This window comes from Eulemur rufifrons, chromosome 8 (assembly GCF_041146395.1).
Source record: "Eulemur rufifrons isolate Redbay chromosome 8, OSU_ERuf_1, whole genome shotgun sequence".
NCBI classification, from domain to species: Eukaryota; Metazoa; Chordata; class Mammalia; order Primates; family Lemuridae; genus Eulemur; species Eulemur rufifrons.
The window spans coordinates 73932288-73948941 of record NC_090990.1 but is presented as its reverse complement, the minus strand read 5'-3'; the positions used below and the strand labels follow the sequence as shown (position 1 = coordinate 73948941).

Below are 16654 nucleotides of genomic sequence, written 5' to 3'. Positions count from 1 at the left end.
AGAGGCTGTGTCCCAATGCCCCCTTCCCCAACAAACCCGGAGCTTAGATCCTGGCCGAGGACTTGTTTTTGTTGGAGAGACCTGAGCAGGAAGCAGAGACTGGACTGGGATCCTGGGAAAGTTCTGTTAGCCGACTCAGCACCTCTAGGACTGCAGAGATGGGCCGTGCTAAACACTAGGGAACAAGCTGGAGAGTCATCGTGCCCAGACCACAGAGGTCTCTCTGCACAGCCGATGTGAGAGGCCAGCAGTGCCCAGGGGAGCCAGGCCTGCTGTGGGTGGGAAGATGTTGTCAAGGATAGCTTTTAGCTGATGGGTATTTTGGGGGTCCCCAGAGACAGCAGAGGCGTCTCAGGCTGTCCTGGTTGGGAAGGAAAGGAGTGGCTCGTGAGGTTGGATACCACTGCGTCGTCACCTCTGTCCTCACCTAGATTTCCAGTGCATGTCCACAGCCCAGGAGCCCCCGTTGGAATCTGGCTCTGGCCATGAGAATGTTATGGCTTATAATTCTAGCTTATGAAGGAGCTATGACCAGTCTTTTAGTTTATATGGAGAACTCTTCTGCCCAATGTCTGCTCTAGGTACGTGGGTGCTTTTATAAAAATAGTTATGTAGAAGGCACTGACGACCTAGAATCTGGGTTCTCAGTAAGATGGGATTTGAGGAACCAAAACAACCTCCCACCTGGAAGTCATCTGTTCATCCCCCTTCCCCGCCTCACCCCCAGCACACGCACTGAGGGCATACAAGGAGCTGTGAAGACAGGTGACAGTTCCCACCCGGAGGAGCGCTTCTGTGTCTGGTGGCGGGTGTGGATCTACAAGCAGGTGCTGTGTGGTAGGTGCAAAGGCAGAAGGAAGCACAGCCAGCTGTGAGATGTATTTAACCGAGCCCCGGGTCAGGGACTTCCTGGAGGAGGTAGCACAGTAGGAGCTATAGGTAGAAAAGGCACGGGAGAGGGAACGAGCATTCGGGAACTTCAGGCTGAAGCTGAGGGGTGGAAGGAGATGAGCCTCGAGTGGTGGGTGGGGACCAGCATGCAGGGCCTGTGTCTAGGAAGAGGTCGGACTTTTTTCTAGGGGCAGTGGGAGCCAGTGAGCAGTTGAGACGGGGAGTGGGGTGAGGGGTCGGGGTTGGTCTCTATGCAGGATGAGTTTGAGGAACACTGACAGCATCTTTCCTAACTCATGTTGTGTCCTCGGCTGGGCCCTGGAAGCCTCCCAGCAGTTCTGCTTGTCCTTGTTCAGCTCACTCCCATTTCCCTTCCTCTACCTTCTCTTCAAGCCTTCGCCTTTTTAACACTCATAACAAGATCTTGTTTCTCACTTCACAGCAGCAGTTAAGGCCACCATCAATATGATCTTTCCCATCCCCACCACTGCCCCACGAGCTACAGCTTCAGCCACATCCATGTCCGTGTCCCTTGCTTCTTCCTCCAGCCTCCAAGGACAGAGCGTCCGTCTCCCCGACCAGGGCCAACCCTGCCACCTGGGCGGCCCATGACTGCCCCTCCTCAAGGACTCTCCGTGAGTCTCTCCTCTTCCCGGGGACCTTCAGTCTCTCTCTCTCCCACACTGTCCTCAGCTGATGAACGTGCTCTGGTCGTTCTATTCCTGAAAATCACCCTCGTTTCCATGTCTTCCTTCCTGGTCCCTGTGTGCCCCCACCCCCAGGCTGGTTAACACAGTCTTTCCTTCCTCACTGCCCTCTGGCTGCTCAGCCCCCTATACTCCGTCAGCCACCTGCACTTGGTTGACCATTCCTTTCTGAAACTCTGCTCCCTCCACCTCCAGGACCCGGCACTCTATTTGTTCTCTTGGGTCCTTCCTGGCAGTCCTCCTCTGTCTTCTTGGGTTTCTTTTTCTAGTCTGCCTCGTAAAAGCCAGTGTCCCCCAGCCCTCTTCTCATGCTATATCGCATCACTTAGCAGGAGTCGGGATAGGATGCCCCTCCATACTGAGGATTGCCACCCTGTGTCTCCAGTCAGCCTGTCCCCACAGCACCCGGCCCCACGGCCTAGTGGGCAGCTCCACGCAGATGGCCGACCAGTCCCAGCTCTTCATCTTCTTCCACAAACCTGCCCTCATGCTTCTGTATTGGTGTTGGTGGCTCAGCCATCTTTCTGGAACACCTGTGCCTCTTCCTCCTATTCATTTTCCACATGTAATCAAGTAGTAAGACTTCATGGTGCTATCTCATAATCGTCGCTCTCATCTGTGTCTTCTTTTCTGTCCCTACCAATATTATATTAATTCAGGCCTCATCGTCTCTTGCTTGGAATTCTACAGTAGCTTCCCTGCTAGCCATCCAGTCCCCTAAATCTTCATGGGAGTCATTACCCTTCTATTTGACATTTCTAGAGATGGAAGTGTACTGTGTCCTTAAGGCAATGCATTCCCATATTGGAACAAGTCTAACTGCTAGGAGGTCCCATCTCATTTGAGTTGAAATCTGTGCATCTGCAATGTCCACCTTGTTCTGCAGTTAAATGGGCATCATAGCTCTTCTAATGCACATTTTCCCCTCCGGACTGTGAGCATGTCTATTTTGAGTCTAAATCAGTTGGTATAAATGGGCACCTAGAAATAGGATAGGAAGGATTCTGGATTAGTTTCTCTAGGAAGTTGAACCAAGAATATTTGACCTGTCCTCTTGGAACAGTAACAGCCCAACCCTTCAGATACTTCAGCACAACCCTCATCTTCCCCTTAAGTCCCTTCTGTACAGGCCAAACATTTCCAGTTCTTTATATACTTTGAGAGAATTGGATTCTAGTTTTCAATCAAATCCTAACTCTAAGTCTGAGCAAGTCACGAAAACACAGGGCCTTGGTCATGTTTTCTCTTGTGTAAACATTCTTGTTAGCTGTTTGCTCCTAGGAACATTGCTTGGATTCAGGAGATCTGCTTTGTATTGTATTGAGTGTCATGTCCCTTTCCATGATGTCTAGCATGGTATTTGCATTTTCAAAACGTTTGTTAGGCCGGTTGCACTGGGTTACACCTGTAATCCTAGCACTTTGGGAGGCTGAGGTGGGAAGATTGAGGTGGGAGAATGGCTTGAGGTCAGGAGTTCAAGATCAGCTTGGGCAATAGCGAGATCCCATCTCTACGAAAAAAATTTTTTAATTTAACCGGGCATGGTAGCACATGCCTGTAGTCCCCACTGCTCACTGCTCAGGAGGCTGAGGCAGGAGGATCACTTGAGCCCAGGAATTTGAGGTTACAGTGAGCTATAGTGACGCCACTGCACTCCAGCCTGGGCAACAGAGAAAGACCCCGTCTCAACAAAAAGCAAAGCATGTTAAACAAGATACATGGGTGTCAAATGCTGTCAGCTCCTCTAGGAGAAATATACCTTTCAAGTGAACTGTGAGTTGTGTATTAAAAGTGGTGGAGTTGATATTTAGCCAGAACCCATCTTGTGATGAATCATTTAGTTTCACTGCAAGCCTACTATGTACTTAGCACTGACTCTTTGTCCAAGAGCAGAGTTCTAAGACAGTTGTTAGTCATGGTACTGTTTGCGAGAGAAGGAATTTGAAAGTTATTTATTCCATACCCCACGCTGGAAGACTACTTGAATCTTTGGCTTTTCCTCTATGTCTTTGATATATCTTGTTTTTCTTTCCAATTATATCTCCTAAAATCTTTCAACTACAGTGCATTTTGTTGGTTCAGTAGTATCTCATTCATTCAAAATGAATAAAGAAAAGGATAGTATTTGAATAAGCTGATTTTGATTTTCTGACATTCTTATTGAAGAGCAAATAGGACATCTATTTTGGTGAACAGCTATGTTCTAAATCACTCATAATTTGCATTAAGATGTTGAATTAACAAGGTTCAATTACCAGTGGTCAAGATTTCTGGCTTGGATCTCCTTGCATTCTGAACTCTGGTGAGCTGGTTTTCAAACCCTTTTATTAGGGTCTGCCTTAGCCAGGGCAATCTCTGTTTGTTTCATTCTCTGTAGATGCTAACAAAGCACTACTATTACTGCATGTAATCTTGCTGCCAGACTCAATGATTAATATTTCACTTGCATTGTTTCGTTTAACCCATGTGTCAACCCTGTGAGAGTGAGAGAAGTATTATTGGAAGTCACTTGAGGATGTGGTTAAAGGGACCAGAGTGGTTTAGAGGGGGTTTTTGTAGGTAGGATGAGTATTTAGCTTTTATTTGAAGCCCTTCATTTTGTCAGTCCAGTAAGTGATTAAGTGGGACCGGTGACCTTTGGCCTTCATCTTCAGTGTGGCACATCCAGTTTCTTGTTGAGAGGAATCAGAATGCAGGGCTGCCTCGTGGGGGTGATTTGGATGTGTGCTCCTCTGTGGGCCACGCCAGGAACTTAGGGCATTCAGCAGGGCAAGATGTTAATAAATGGCCTATTGGAAATCACATCATGTTTCAGTTTATCTATTAACAGGGGAAGGTGAGACACCCCCCACCCCACCCCTTGGAGCTGAGATTTGATGAGCCTGTAGGTAAATAATGCTTGGTCAGAGGGGTCAGAAACATGGTGGGCAAACTCACTGGGGTCAGGCAGGGGGGGAAGGAGATCTCATGGTGAAATGCATGCATTGAGCAGTTTCACCAGTGTGTGGGTAACCTTTGTGAAGAAAAGAAGCCACATTTGTTGGTGTTGAGTGTGCTGCATTCTGTCAAGCTTAGAACTCCTCCTGAAGTTTTCAGACCAAAATCAGTCATCTTCAGCGAGAAATAATTTTCAGTCCCTTGGTGTTCCATCAAAATAAAACTGAACTTCAAAAGCAATAGCTCCTTGATCCAGCAGGATGGGAATGTGTGAAAGAGACCTTGCCCAGAGAATGCCTGGGGATCAGAGGTAACAAGAGTTTAACATCAAAGGAGCCATGGGCACCAACTGCAATGATTCTAATGTAATTAGTTTGGCATGGAGGATTAGGTTACTGCTGCCTGCTTATAGGGCGTTTTGCTTTTAAGACTCCAATCTGCACAAATTAAAATTAAATTAGTCTTTTTAGTTTGCACACATGGATAGCAGAATTTTAATGGAAATTTCTTAGACCCTTGATAAGCAAGGAGTTCCACAGATACCCTCTTCATATTTCCTATTCATGGCTTCTGATCCTCTTTTGATAAGAGTTTGATAAGGTTTGATAATGAATAAAATGAAATCTCTTGGATTTAGGCTCTCTGGGGATTTTGACAGGTATTTTCCTGTCTGCACTAGAGTCTGATGGCCCTTGTATCATCATTCATCTGTGAAGAGGAAAATCACATACAGTAAGAAAATGAAGCATTTTAATTTAACAGCAAATTGCAAATCAGTTTTTAATGGCACTGGAGTGGGAATCTGGCCTATAGTGTGATAAATTACACAGGTATAATTATAAAATGGTAAAATGGCATCAAACGCATCTGCAGAATCTTTGCTAAATATGAGATGCTTTCTAGGATATGGAAAAGAGAAATTTATATCATCAAGGTACTTAAACATTAGCATCAAATTCATTGAAGTGTTTCAGAATGCTAAAACTTACTGAGATTTTTATGGAATCTCCTTATACTGATTCCTTTCCAAGAAGGAGCCAGACCCCTTGCTGACCCCAGATGAGATAGAGAACACTAAGAACGTCAGCAGTGACACCCATCGTTTATTGCTGTACGTTCTCCTCAAACGCCTTGTCTCCTCAAAAATGCCTGTGACTGCTTTCAGGACGTGGCGTCCGCCTTCCACTACATCTGCGTCTCCCTCCGCTCTAGCCGGGCGGCACAGCAGCGTACAGGAAGTCCTTGGGTGTAATCGAAGTCACAGTGTTGCAGTGACTGTCAAACTCTTGCTTTAAAATTGACCTCCTGACTTTCTGCAGAACTGTGACCACCAGGGTGAGGTATGTATGGGTTAGGCTACAAAGGCTCCTTTACGGTATTTGAAGGAGGCAGGGGGCTCAAGTGATGCCGGAGGCCCTCATCTGTCAAGAGCCCAACACCTAAATGGCAGAGAGGCCACAGAACACACCCAGGGCCTCTCTCTGCTGGCTCATAGAGTGCCTTTGTGTGCATTAGAACAAGGCATGCTTTCCTCAAGACACTTTGTTGCCTTCTGCCGGGCAACTGTTGTAATCACTCTGCGAATCTACAGTGGCTCTGTGTGCAGGCACGCCGGGATGCAGTGCCACTGTGCTGTGAGCGTCCTGCGTCCTGGACCACTGGCCAGGCCACTGTGTGGCCCCCGGGTAGGCTGGGCAGAAATGCCCAGTGCCTGTGCTCCCATTTGGTTTTGTTTATGAAATAGGGGTTATAAAATTTGAATTTGATTTTTCCCCCCTCTTTGGACTTTTATTTACAAAGTTAATTGTTTATTTAAGTGAAGGCTTTGGCTTTAATCACAGTGATTAGCATAAGAAACACTCCTAGCACCCCAGTTGGAAAAGTAGAATTGGTGGATTCAAACCTTTCTTCATTTATTTTGGGATTATAATAAAATATTTTTAGGTATGCCACAAAGCCAGCTAATGTCCATTAAAGGTGAAACAGAACCAATGTACTAATTGTTTCATCACAAAGCTTTAGAATTGCCACAAACGCCACCCCTGTTCCTTCTGTTCTACCTCAGATTAAAAACATCTGAGAGTTTATACTAAAAGTTACTGGGCTTCAAATTTGTGGGAAACTGAGTTTTTATTTTTTGGCTACAGGCAGGGTTTAGAGTGGTGGAAGTAATTGGGACTTTTTCATTTTGGGGGTTAATGATTAATTTATGCATGTTTTCAATTGTGAAAATACCAGTTGGGTCTTTAAAAGTCCTTTATATACTTTGGAATTCAGTTATAAACTTGGCCACTGCTTGAAATTTAACACAAGGCAGTGATTCAAAGGGGCTGAGTTTCTGAATTCTCCAAAGAACTTCATTTTTAGGTGGCAAGATGATGCCAAATGTTGCAACTTCCTTCAGAGTGAGGCTTCAGAGTGCTGTGTGTCATGTTTATCAAAAGTACACTTTTGGGGGGTTCAGTTTCTTTCTATGTTTACAACATTTGTTAGGGACAGTGGTGACCCAGGACTCACGTCCTCACAGGTCTTGCCGGCGTTCAGTGGATTTGAGATGAGCGTCTGTCTTTTTGGACCCTTGCATCGTCCCAGCGTGGGCCAGCGGATGCCTTCGCACCCTGAGTCATTGGAAGACGTGGGCTTCGCTTAGAAACTAGACCAATTTTACATTGTGATCCAGAACTCTGGTCAGACTTGTAATTTGTCTGTGATCATAGTTTCTGGGTAAGATTTCTGGAAAAACCTGACCGGTGGAGTTGTTTTATACAATTTGATAAGAGGCCTGGGCTGTTGTTGACTTCTCCCTCAATCTAATAAACTGTTCCAAGGCTGAAGAAAGGAAGCTTTTGTGTGAGAGCCCTGGTAGCATTCTGAGTCGTGGCCTGACACTCCTAACTAGAATGTAACAGCCCAGCAGCTCGCTAACTTCTCATTCTCCGTCTTCCCCTCCTCCTTCTTTCACGCAAATATTCCCTTCTTCATTTTCTTCATCCAAGCAAGTTAGTTTCCAGCCTTGATTTTAGAATAAGTAAATGACTAGAAAATCATCTCAATTTTTAAAATTCAGCAAAAAATTTACCAACAACTAAGTGTCTAAGGCCCTGAAGGAGACACAATGTATGTACAAGGACCTCTCAGCCTCTTGCAAACATAAAACTTTCTTGTACTCACATGCTGGGCTCTGTCACCTGTGGACTTGTGGCTATGTGAACCACCTAGAGCTAGCTGCATGGACTTGTTGATATTGAGATATACACATACAACGTGCTTGACACCAAGCGACAGCAGGTCAGCTTCGCTCTGCATCTATAGAACCATTTAGTGCTACTCAAAACCCCAGGAACTGTTGACTTTGAACTAAAATCAAGAGAATAAACACACCTGTGCCTAAGTAGACATTGACTGTTCTAACTTCTAGCTTATTTATTCCATTAGAACTAAAGTCTCAAAGGCCGGATAGCTCTAAAACTTTGATAGATTTTATAAACCTTTTAAAAAAATTCTGCAGTGAAGTAACTATCCATTTTTCTGCTAAAAACCATCTTTGAAAGAGGGTTCAAATTCCACACTGTTTCAAGCAAGTGTCCACTGTGTGCCAGGCAGGGGACCAGGTGTTTTATGTGCGTTGGTTCATGCAGTCCTGTGAGGTGGGAATTGTTACCCCTACCCCTGTGCATACAGAAACAAGCTCAGAGAGGTCTGGAAACATGCCCAAGCTCACTTGTCCCTGACCACCTTCCAAGCTCTCTCCTCTTCCCCATACCCAGTGACGAGGAAGCTGCTGGATGAAGGGCAAGTGAATAAATGTGGTTCCAGTCAGTAAGTAAGTTACTGGGCAGCTGCTGTGTGCCAGGCACTGGGCTAGGCTTTGGGAGCCAAAGGCAAATAAAGCACAGTTTCTGGTCGGCCTTCAAGGCCCCTGCCTGCCTTGTCTAACTGCCCCCCGGCTGCTCCCCAGTCCCCGGGCTGGACTCCAGCCAGGCTGCGCAGTCGGCATCTCTGCGGATGTGTCGCTGTCTGCCGGACCACACAACAGGAGATGGAGGAGAGACGAAAGGGATGGTGTGTTCTGGGAGCCGTGGGAGGTCCCTGTAACTGGGGCCCTGTGTCAGACACATTAGCAAGTTAGCTTGGGCCCAGGTGGAGAAGGGCATCACCTGTCTTACGAAGAAGGCTTTGGATTTGATCTGTAGGTAACTCTGCGCCCTTGGAAGCATAACCAGTATTTCTCTAGGTCTCAGGGCAGCCCAGAGACCCAAATAATGTCCTGAAAATTTTAATGCCTCAAATCTGCTGACTCGTGGACCCCACTTTGCCCATCTTTCCCACCAGTCATATTTCCGACAGTTATCTCTGGGGGCCCACAGGGCTGCCTCACGTTTGCACTCACAGCTCTCTTGTGAGCGGGGCCTCCTGGCAAGTTCAGAGCTGAATCGTGTGCATGCAGGCTCAGTGTGTGGCAGGGGCATGGGTCAGCTCTCTGGGGCTACAAAGCTCAGGGATCTGGGGGGACAGGGCAGGATGGGGGTCTGTGTCCCCTAGAGAATAGGCCTAAGCTCTGGCAAGAGTGAAAACTAGACATTAGAAGCCCAGTGATTTTTTTTTTTTTTTTTTTTTTTTTGGTGGGGAGGCTGAAAGAGACTCTGGATTTCATGTCAGCTTTAGCTAGGGCACCCCTGGAGTAAAATCTCAGAGCCTAGGGTAATATGCTAAGGCTGGTGACGTTGCAGGTGGCAGGTTGTAGGACCAGAGACAGGATGTAGGGAAATCATTAGGAGACTATTTTGGGAGTTCTAGGGGAACAGAACAGTAATCTGATTGTGGGGATAAGCATGGGGATTGGTAAGAGGTAGAATCAGGAATTTCTTGATGGGTGGAAGCCAATTCTGAGGGTTCTAGTTTGGGTAATGAGGGCAAAGGAGATGCCAGCACCTGGGAACAGGGGTGAAGAGCAGACATCACAGAGGGGGTGAGTTCAGTTTATCAGTATTGACATCTGAGCCCTGAAGTGGATTCTGGTAAATGTCCCTACCAGGCCCCAACCCTAAGGGCTGGGAATGGAAATTCCATCATCGTCAGCACATTTCAAAAGACTCCGAGGGCCTCGTGCCTCCAGGCCTGGCCCCAACCAGCCCATGCTGCTCACTGTGGCCAGATTGATCTCTCTAAAAGCATCTAAAATCTCTTCCTGGGCAGAGATTGTCAGTGACTCACTATCTGGAGTGTGACAGTCTAAACCCTCTGTCCCCGTTGTCGTCGTCAGGCTCCCCTGGGCTGATTCCTGCCTTCCTGGATCAGGACTGTGTTGGTCACAAGTGACAGGGATCCAGTTCATACTAGCTTAAGTCACAAGGGATGTGCATGCCAGGGGACACCTTCCATCTCTTGCTCCTCTTCTCTTTGGTTCTGATTTCATTCTCTCAGCCCACTTGATCCACCAGGCAGGAAAGAGGGGGCCGAAGCAACTTCCATATTTGAGTCTCACGATGTTTTCACCAGAATGGGACAGAGTGTTCTCTTTACTCAGCTCCACTTAGGAAAATCCCAGGAAGAACTCTGCCTGGGCCAGCTTGGGTCTGGGGCTCGTCCCTGGGCCACCCAGTGATGGTCAGGAAGGCGGGTCTGAACCACATGCTTGGAGTGAAGACGGGGCTCTCCTGGGAAGCAGAGGGGGTTCTGGATATACAGAGAACATATATATCGAACATACCCATTGCCGCGCCTTCACATGCTTCATGCCCTTCTCCCCAGGCAGAACCTCCATCCAACCAAGCCTAGCTCTTTTTGTCTCTCTTCATTCAAATACCCCAAATACCCCTCCTGACTCTCTCCTTAAGTTTCATCCTCAAGATCCAACCCTGATTCTACAGACCCTCCTTCCTCCTCCCCACCCTGTGAAGCTGTTCCCAGAACACACCTGGGGCCACATGACTGTGCTCACTTTGGCACAGGAGGAAAGCACAGGACAAGGAGGTTGAGGAACTTGCCCTGGCTGCAGAGCTGGGAGGGGCAGGGGTTCGCTGGGCAGGCATTCCGTCTCCAGAGCTCCGGTGTGTTAAACCGTGTCTTTGTGTGTGGTCTGCAAGGAGACTGTGCCCTCCTTGAGGGCAGGGACCAGGACTTCCTTCCCCTGCCGCAGCCCAGTGCTGGGCACACTGCTCAGTCGTAGTGATGGTCCCAGCCTGTGCAGTCTTCCCCTTTCCACCTCCGTTCCTGGGCCTGGGACTGGGTCTTTCCTGGTGATTTGCACAACTTATTTAATAACATCCTGTGAACTGGGAATCTTTTCTTGCAGGCAGGGATAGAGTAAAATAAACATTAATTATAATGTAGATGCCATCTTTTTCTAATTCTATGGTGTCCTGCATGCAAATGAGTGTCCCGCAGCTTCCTCTGGGGGTTTCTGACAGATGCACAAGTGCACCCCTCCCTGCTCCTGTCTTAGGAACTGGAATCTCCTGAGAGTCCTGGGCCCATTGTTGTGCTGATTTGAAATGCAGGCTCTGGTGCTCACACAGGAGACCCCAAGCTCCGGTCCTCCCAGGCCAGAACGGCTTTTTCTTCCTCAGAGAGCTGTTGAAATGTGGGTTTCCGTGTTAATCGAGGTTCCCAGCACGTCCGCGGAGCTGGCTCTGCGCCTCCAGAATGTGTTTTCCAATCATCTCCAGGGCTCTGGCTATTCCAGCCTGTCAAGACCGGACTTGCAGAGGCCCTGTGGGGCTGCAGAGATGTTCTTTCCAGATTCAGAGTGGTATGTGTGATTTTCGGAGCTGGCCCCAGCAAGCTAGGACCAGCCCCCTCTGCATGACCAGCCAGAGTGCTGGGGTGGCGGGCAGTGAGTGAGGACTGAAGAAATCTGTGGCAGGTGGCCTCAAGTGAGCACCAGCCTGCTTTCCTTAACTACTTCGCTCCCAAATACCAGCCTTCCTGCACCTCCTGCGTCAGACCTTGAACACGAAGTCTGCTTATGTTATAGAACCAGAGTAGTAGCATCCTGATATATGTCTATAACGACAGTTACAGTTAGTGCTATGTGCCAGGGTATGTTCTAAGTGATTTACAGATACCAACCCATTTAATCCTTATTAGCATCTCATGACATATTATACCCTTTTGCAGACTGGGAGCCTAAGGATCTACAGAGAGTCAATGTTACTTGCTCAAGGCCATTGATATAGGCCCGTAGATTGAGGTGGCTCTTAAACACTGCTTAACACCTGTTGATGATGGAGTTATTAAAATACTAGAGATAGGAAAGATGTAGCTAGACTCAGATTTCCACGAAAAGCATCAATTACAGTAACTTAGGAATTTTCTAGCTCCAGTGTGGTTGGACGAGTGTGAGCCTCATCCATCCCCTGCATTCGCCCGTGTTATCAGTTTGCCTACATCTCAGACCCCGGTGCTAATGACGGGGGCTCAGATGAAAGTTTAGAAGTGGAGCCTGTGAGTGGGTAACTGTGGTGCGGCAGTTACTCACCCTCCCCCGCTTCTTTTCTTTCTTGCCTGCTCAAGGGATGCTTTTTACTCACGAACATGGCACCTCTTCTGACCCCCCCCCCCAAGAAAGGACTACTCTGAGATCCCTGGTGGGTCACGTTCAGGCAAGCCTTGGGGTAGAAGATACGGGTTCTGCCTGCATCTTTGTCGCTTAGTGGCCGTGGGTGGATCTGGTCCCTGGAATGAAACTGGCAAGACCCGTGGGCAGAATGTTCTTGATCCAAAGCCGGGCAGCTTCCTTCCCTCCGGAGTTTGAGCCCACAGCTGCCATGTGGGGTGGTGCTCAGGATGGCGGGAGCCTGTGCCGAGGCAGCGAAAACCTGACCCTGTCTCTCCCGCTTCCCTGGACGTCACCTCCTTCCCCTCAAGACAAGAAGCTGGGGAAACAAGAAATTAGACATGCCTTCTAGGCATAATGAGGTTCAAATTCAGGGGCAAATAGTTAGAGAATTTGATCTGGGAGAAAAAGTTGTCCTGCCATATAATGTGATCATTCTTAATGTTCATAGTGTTTGTGTGAGAGCCTGATTACGCGTGAGTTTGCTTACTGTCTCCTTCTGCCTGGTAGTTGAGGAACACACAGTCCACAGGGCCACTTTCGGAGAGAGCACAGCTGTGGTACTTGCTCTGGGCATCCCAGCGCCTGCTGCCCATGCAGATGGAGGGATCGAGGGTGACTTGGGTCCAGTCTTTGAGGCACATTGAATTCAGAAGACGGCTACAGAAACAAATGTGAGGGAGCTCGAAAATAGAGCTAGGAGAAAAGGCCATTGGAGCAGGATGGATCTGAACAATGTGCTTGTTCTTCATTTTCCCAAGATTGGAAGCAGTTGGAACACCGGGGCCTGGCACCTTATTGTGTCTCTTCTCATGCACAATTCTGGGCTATGCAAATAACAACAGTGCACATGAATGTTACATGAGCGAATGCAGTGTGTATCTCTTCTACTCTTACCTCAGAAGTATAGCCTAAAGAAGGGCAGGAGGTTCTTAGGGCATTAGTAAAATCAATTCGAATTTAGGTCAATCGGCTGGGTGCAGTATCTCATACCTGTAGTCCTAGCACTCTGGGAGGCTGAGGCAGGAGGATCGCTTGAGCTCAGGAGTTCAGGACCAGCCTGAGCAAGAGTGAGACCACATCTCTACAAAAAAAAAAAAAAAAAAATAGAAAAATTAGCCAGGTATGGTGGCATGTGCCTGTAGTCCCAACTACTCAGGAGGCCGAGGCAGGAGGTTTGCTTGAGCCCAGGAGTTTGAGGTTGCTGCTGTGAGCTAGGCTGATACCACTGCACTCTACCCGGTATGAGAGAGTGAGACTCTGTCTCGAAAAACAAAAAAAGAATTTAGATCCATCACAGGACACTGATAGCTGCACAAATGGGATGAAATGTTTGCTGAGGGCAGAGGTACTATGTATTACCTTAAATTACTAGAATTTTCTTTGTAGCCAAGACCTAAAAACTAGCCTAGGCCATGACCAAGATGGTTGCATTTCAGGGGAAAATTGAAATTCCTAGCCAGGTGTGTTGGCTCTTGTCTCTATTCCCAGCAGTTTGGGAGACTGGGTGGGAGGATTGCTTGAGGCCAGGGGTTGGAGATCAGCCTGGGAAACATAGACCCCATCTTTACAAAAAATAAATCTGGGCATGGTGGCACATGCCTGTAGTCCCAGCTACTCAGGAGGCTGAGGTGGTAGTATCACCTGATCCCAGGAGTTCGAGGCTATAGTTAGCTACATTCATGCCACTACACTCCAGCCTGGGCAACAGAGTGAGACCCTGTCTCAAAAAAGAAACCAAATTCTTCTCATATGGCAGCAGAGAAGCAGAAGGGTACACTGTCACCAAGAATTCAGGCTGTCTGGGGAAAGCCAATAGAATTCTGCCAAATGGCATAGACATGTGTGGCCAGTTGGGTGAAGCAAGAATCTCATTTCTGGTCCTAAAGAAGCACAAATATCGGCCGGGCGCGGTGGCTCACGCCTGTAATCCTAGCACTCTGGGAGGCCGAGGTGGGTGGATCGCTCAAGGTCAGGAGTTCAAGACCAGCCTGAGCAAGAGCGAGACCCCGTCTCTACTAAAAATAGAAAGAAATTATATGGACAACTAAAAATATATATAGAAAAATTAGCCGGGCATGGTGGCGCATGCCTGTAGTCCCAGCTACTCGGGAGGCTGAGGCAGGATTGCTTGAGCCCAGGAGTTTGAGGTTGCTGTGAGCTAGGCTGACGCCACGGCACTCACTCTAGCCTGGGCAACAAAGTGAGACTCTGTCTCAAAAAAAAAAAAAAAAAAAAAAAAAAAAAAGCAGCAGCACAAATATCAATCACAGTGCTCTCAAAGATACAAATGGATACATTTTGTCACAGTTTCTTATTTGGTCACCTCTCACCAACCATGAGGTTTACAGCTCATCAAAATACTTATCTATAGAGGCAAAATGATAGTTTGTAAGGTCAAGGTCTCATAAAATACAGGCAGCTGGGAAAAATAGAACTTGTGTTAATATATGTGATTAAAACAGTATGCGAAAGTTCTAGGAGACACCCACACCCAAAATAACCACTATTGAATCATGAGGTGACCCTTTGTGACTCTTTTGAATTGCTGTCTTTATTGTTGGAAGATGTTGCCCATGTCACACGCCTCACTCCTTTCGCTGTGCCAAGACCAGCCCTCACTGGCTGGAAGTGGAGAGCCCTTGGCCATCACTTTTTCACCGGATCTTCTTCCCTCCCTTCCACTCTTCCCTCCCTCTATCTCTCCCTCCCTCTCTCTCTCCCTCCTTCCCTTTTAAAATACAAGTCTAGGCAGTTGTGTAACCTCCAGGCTCTTCACAAATTATGCAAGAGCTTAAGGGCATGTTCTCTGAAGTCTGGTCTTCCATCCCAGATTATCTGGAAGCCTCGCTAGCTCTTAATAATCTCCTTTCCTCCCCTCCCTGGGTGCCTCCCTACAGTTAGTACCCTGACTCCTCTAGCAGCCCCTCGCCAGGTCTGCAGGGTGAAAGAGCAACAATTCAGGATTTTCCTGTTTTATCTGAGGAGTTAGGACAGAAGTAACAAGAGAGCTGATTTTATATTTTCAGTAACGAGTATAAAACACTATTATCTCCAAACCTGAAATGAAAGATTCATGCATATAAAACGCTAAAAAAAAAAATAAATAATCCTTGCTGTCATGAGCCGTGCTGAGCAAGGGGTGGGGAAGGGGAAGGTGTGGTCTGGCATCGGGGCATCAGGAGGAAAGAAAACGTAAAGATAAATATGGAAATGGCTTCTTGGATAAGAGCAAATGCATTTTCAGTGAAGAATTACATAAGACCTGCTGCGTGTTTTAAGACCTCTACGTTTTCAAAGCTCAGACCAGGAAGTAGGCCCAGGGGGCAGCACGAGGGGTATAGGCAAGGCACACGGACCACCTGCCAGGGCAGCTACACAGGGGTTCTGGCCACGGTATCAGCTAAGATTAGCTCTGCCGCCCCTGGCAGGAACATCCCGAATCACAGCCTTCAGTGAGAAAGGAGATCACATAGAAGACCTGGAGGCCAGCGATCCAGGGCAGTGCTGGCCCCACAGTGCTCAGGGACCCAGCCTGGTTCCAGCCTCTCGCCCGCGGCTCCTCGGGTGTGGCTTCCTCCTCGAGGTCCGGGATGGTACCGAAGCTCCAGCCATCACATCTCCCCTCAGAAGTCTCACCGACACTGCAGTTTACCCTTCCTGGCCAGAATTTAGTCATGTGGCTACACTCCCCGCCAACGTAGGGTTTCAGATGATTTGATACAGAAGGGGAGAACCTCCACAGCTAAGGAAAGTCATCAACCTTCCGCATCCTGGGGTATTTGTTCACTTAGTAAATACGAAGCGCCTGATACTAATGTTTTCAGGCACTGATTGAGGGCAGTGGGGGAAAAGGTAGATGGATTTCTGTTCTCATGAAACTTAGAGTCTAGTGGGAGGCAAACGGACAAGACATGGACAATGAATGTGGCTGGGTTGACAGCCCACATTCAGGTGTGGCTGTACGTAAGTAATGGTGGGAGCAGGCGTGTCAGACATCCCCGTCTAAAGCCCCAGGATGTCATGACAGCCAGCACCAGTGTCTCTTTGATGCAAATTCCGTTCTTCGAGCACTCCTGAGCACCTGCCCAGCAAGGAGAGGGATGGGAAGAGGAGCGGGGACAAGCAAACAGTTAATAAGCTGGAGCCTCACCTAGAGATCGGCCCCAGAGTCATTCTTCAGCCAGGGCCCCCATGGGCCGATGTGTGCAGGGACACTAGAGGGTAAGAATCCCACCCTAAAATCCCAAGTCTGTTTTTGTTTTCTTTGGTGAAGGATTTGGGGCTTTTTCCTTGCTGAGGTGCAAAGCAGTCTGATAAGGAGTAATTTTGTGGCTCCTGTGGGCGTTTGGAGGGCAAGCTGGGGAACTTGGGAAAACCACAAGAACACAGCTTCCTCCTGCTCATGTGACCTGCAGTGAGCAGTCCCTGAGCCTGGCGTGTGCCGGGAACTGGGCTGGTGTCCAGGTTCAGTTCATGTGTCATAAGTGGGCCTGGGTTATGCCCACCCAGAATCCCCCGCCATGGCCACTGTGCAATGCTCTAGACCAGTGATTCTCAA

General features: G+C 48.0%; 1 protein-coding gene across 11 annotated transcripts in view; it reads left to right on the top strand.

Moving 5' to 3' along the window:
* The window catches only part of BCAR3 (BCAR3 adaptor protein, NSP family member), a 111353-nt gene that overhangs the window by 66608 nt on the left and 28091 nt on the right, over positions 1-16654 (top strand). The window lies entirely within an intron of this gene.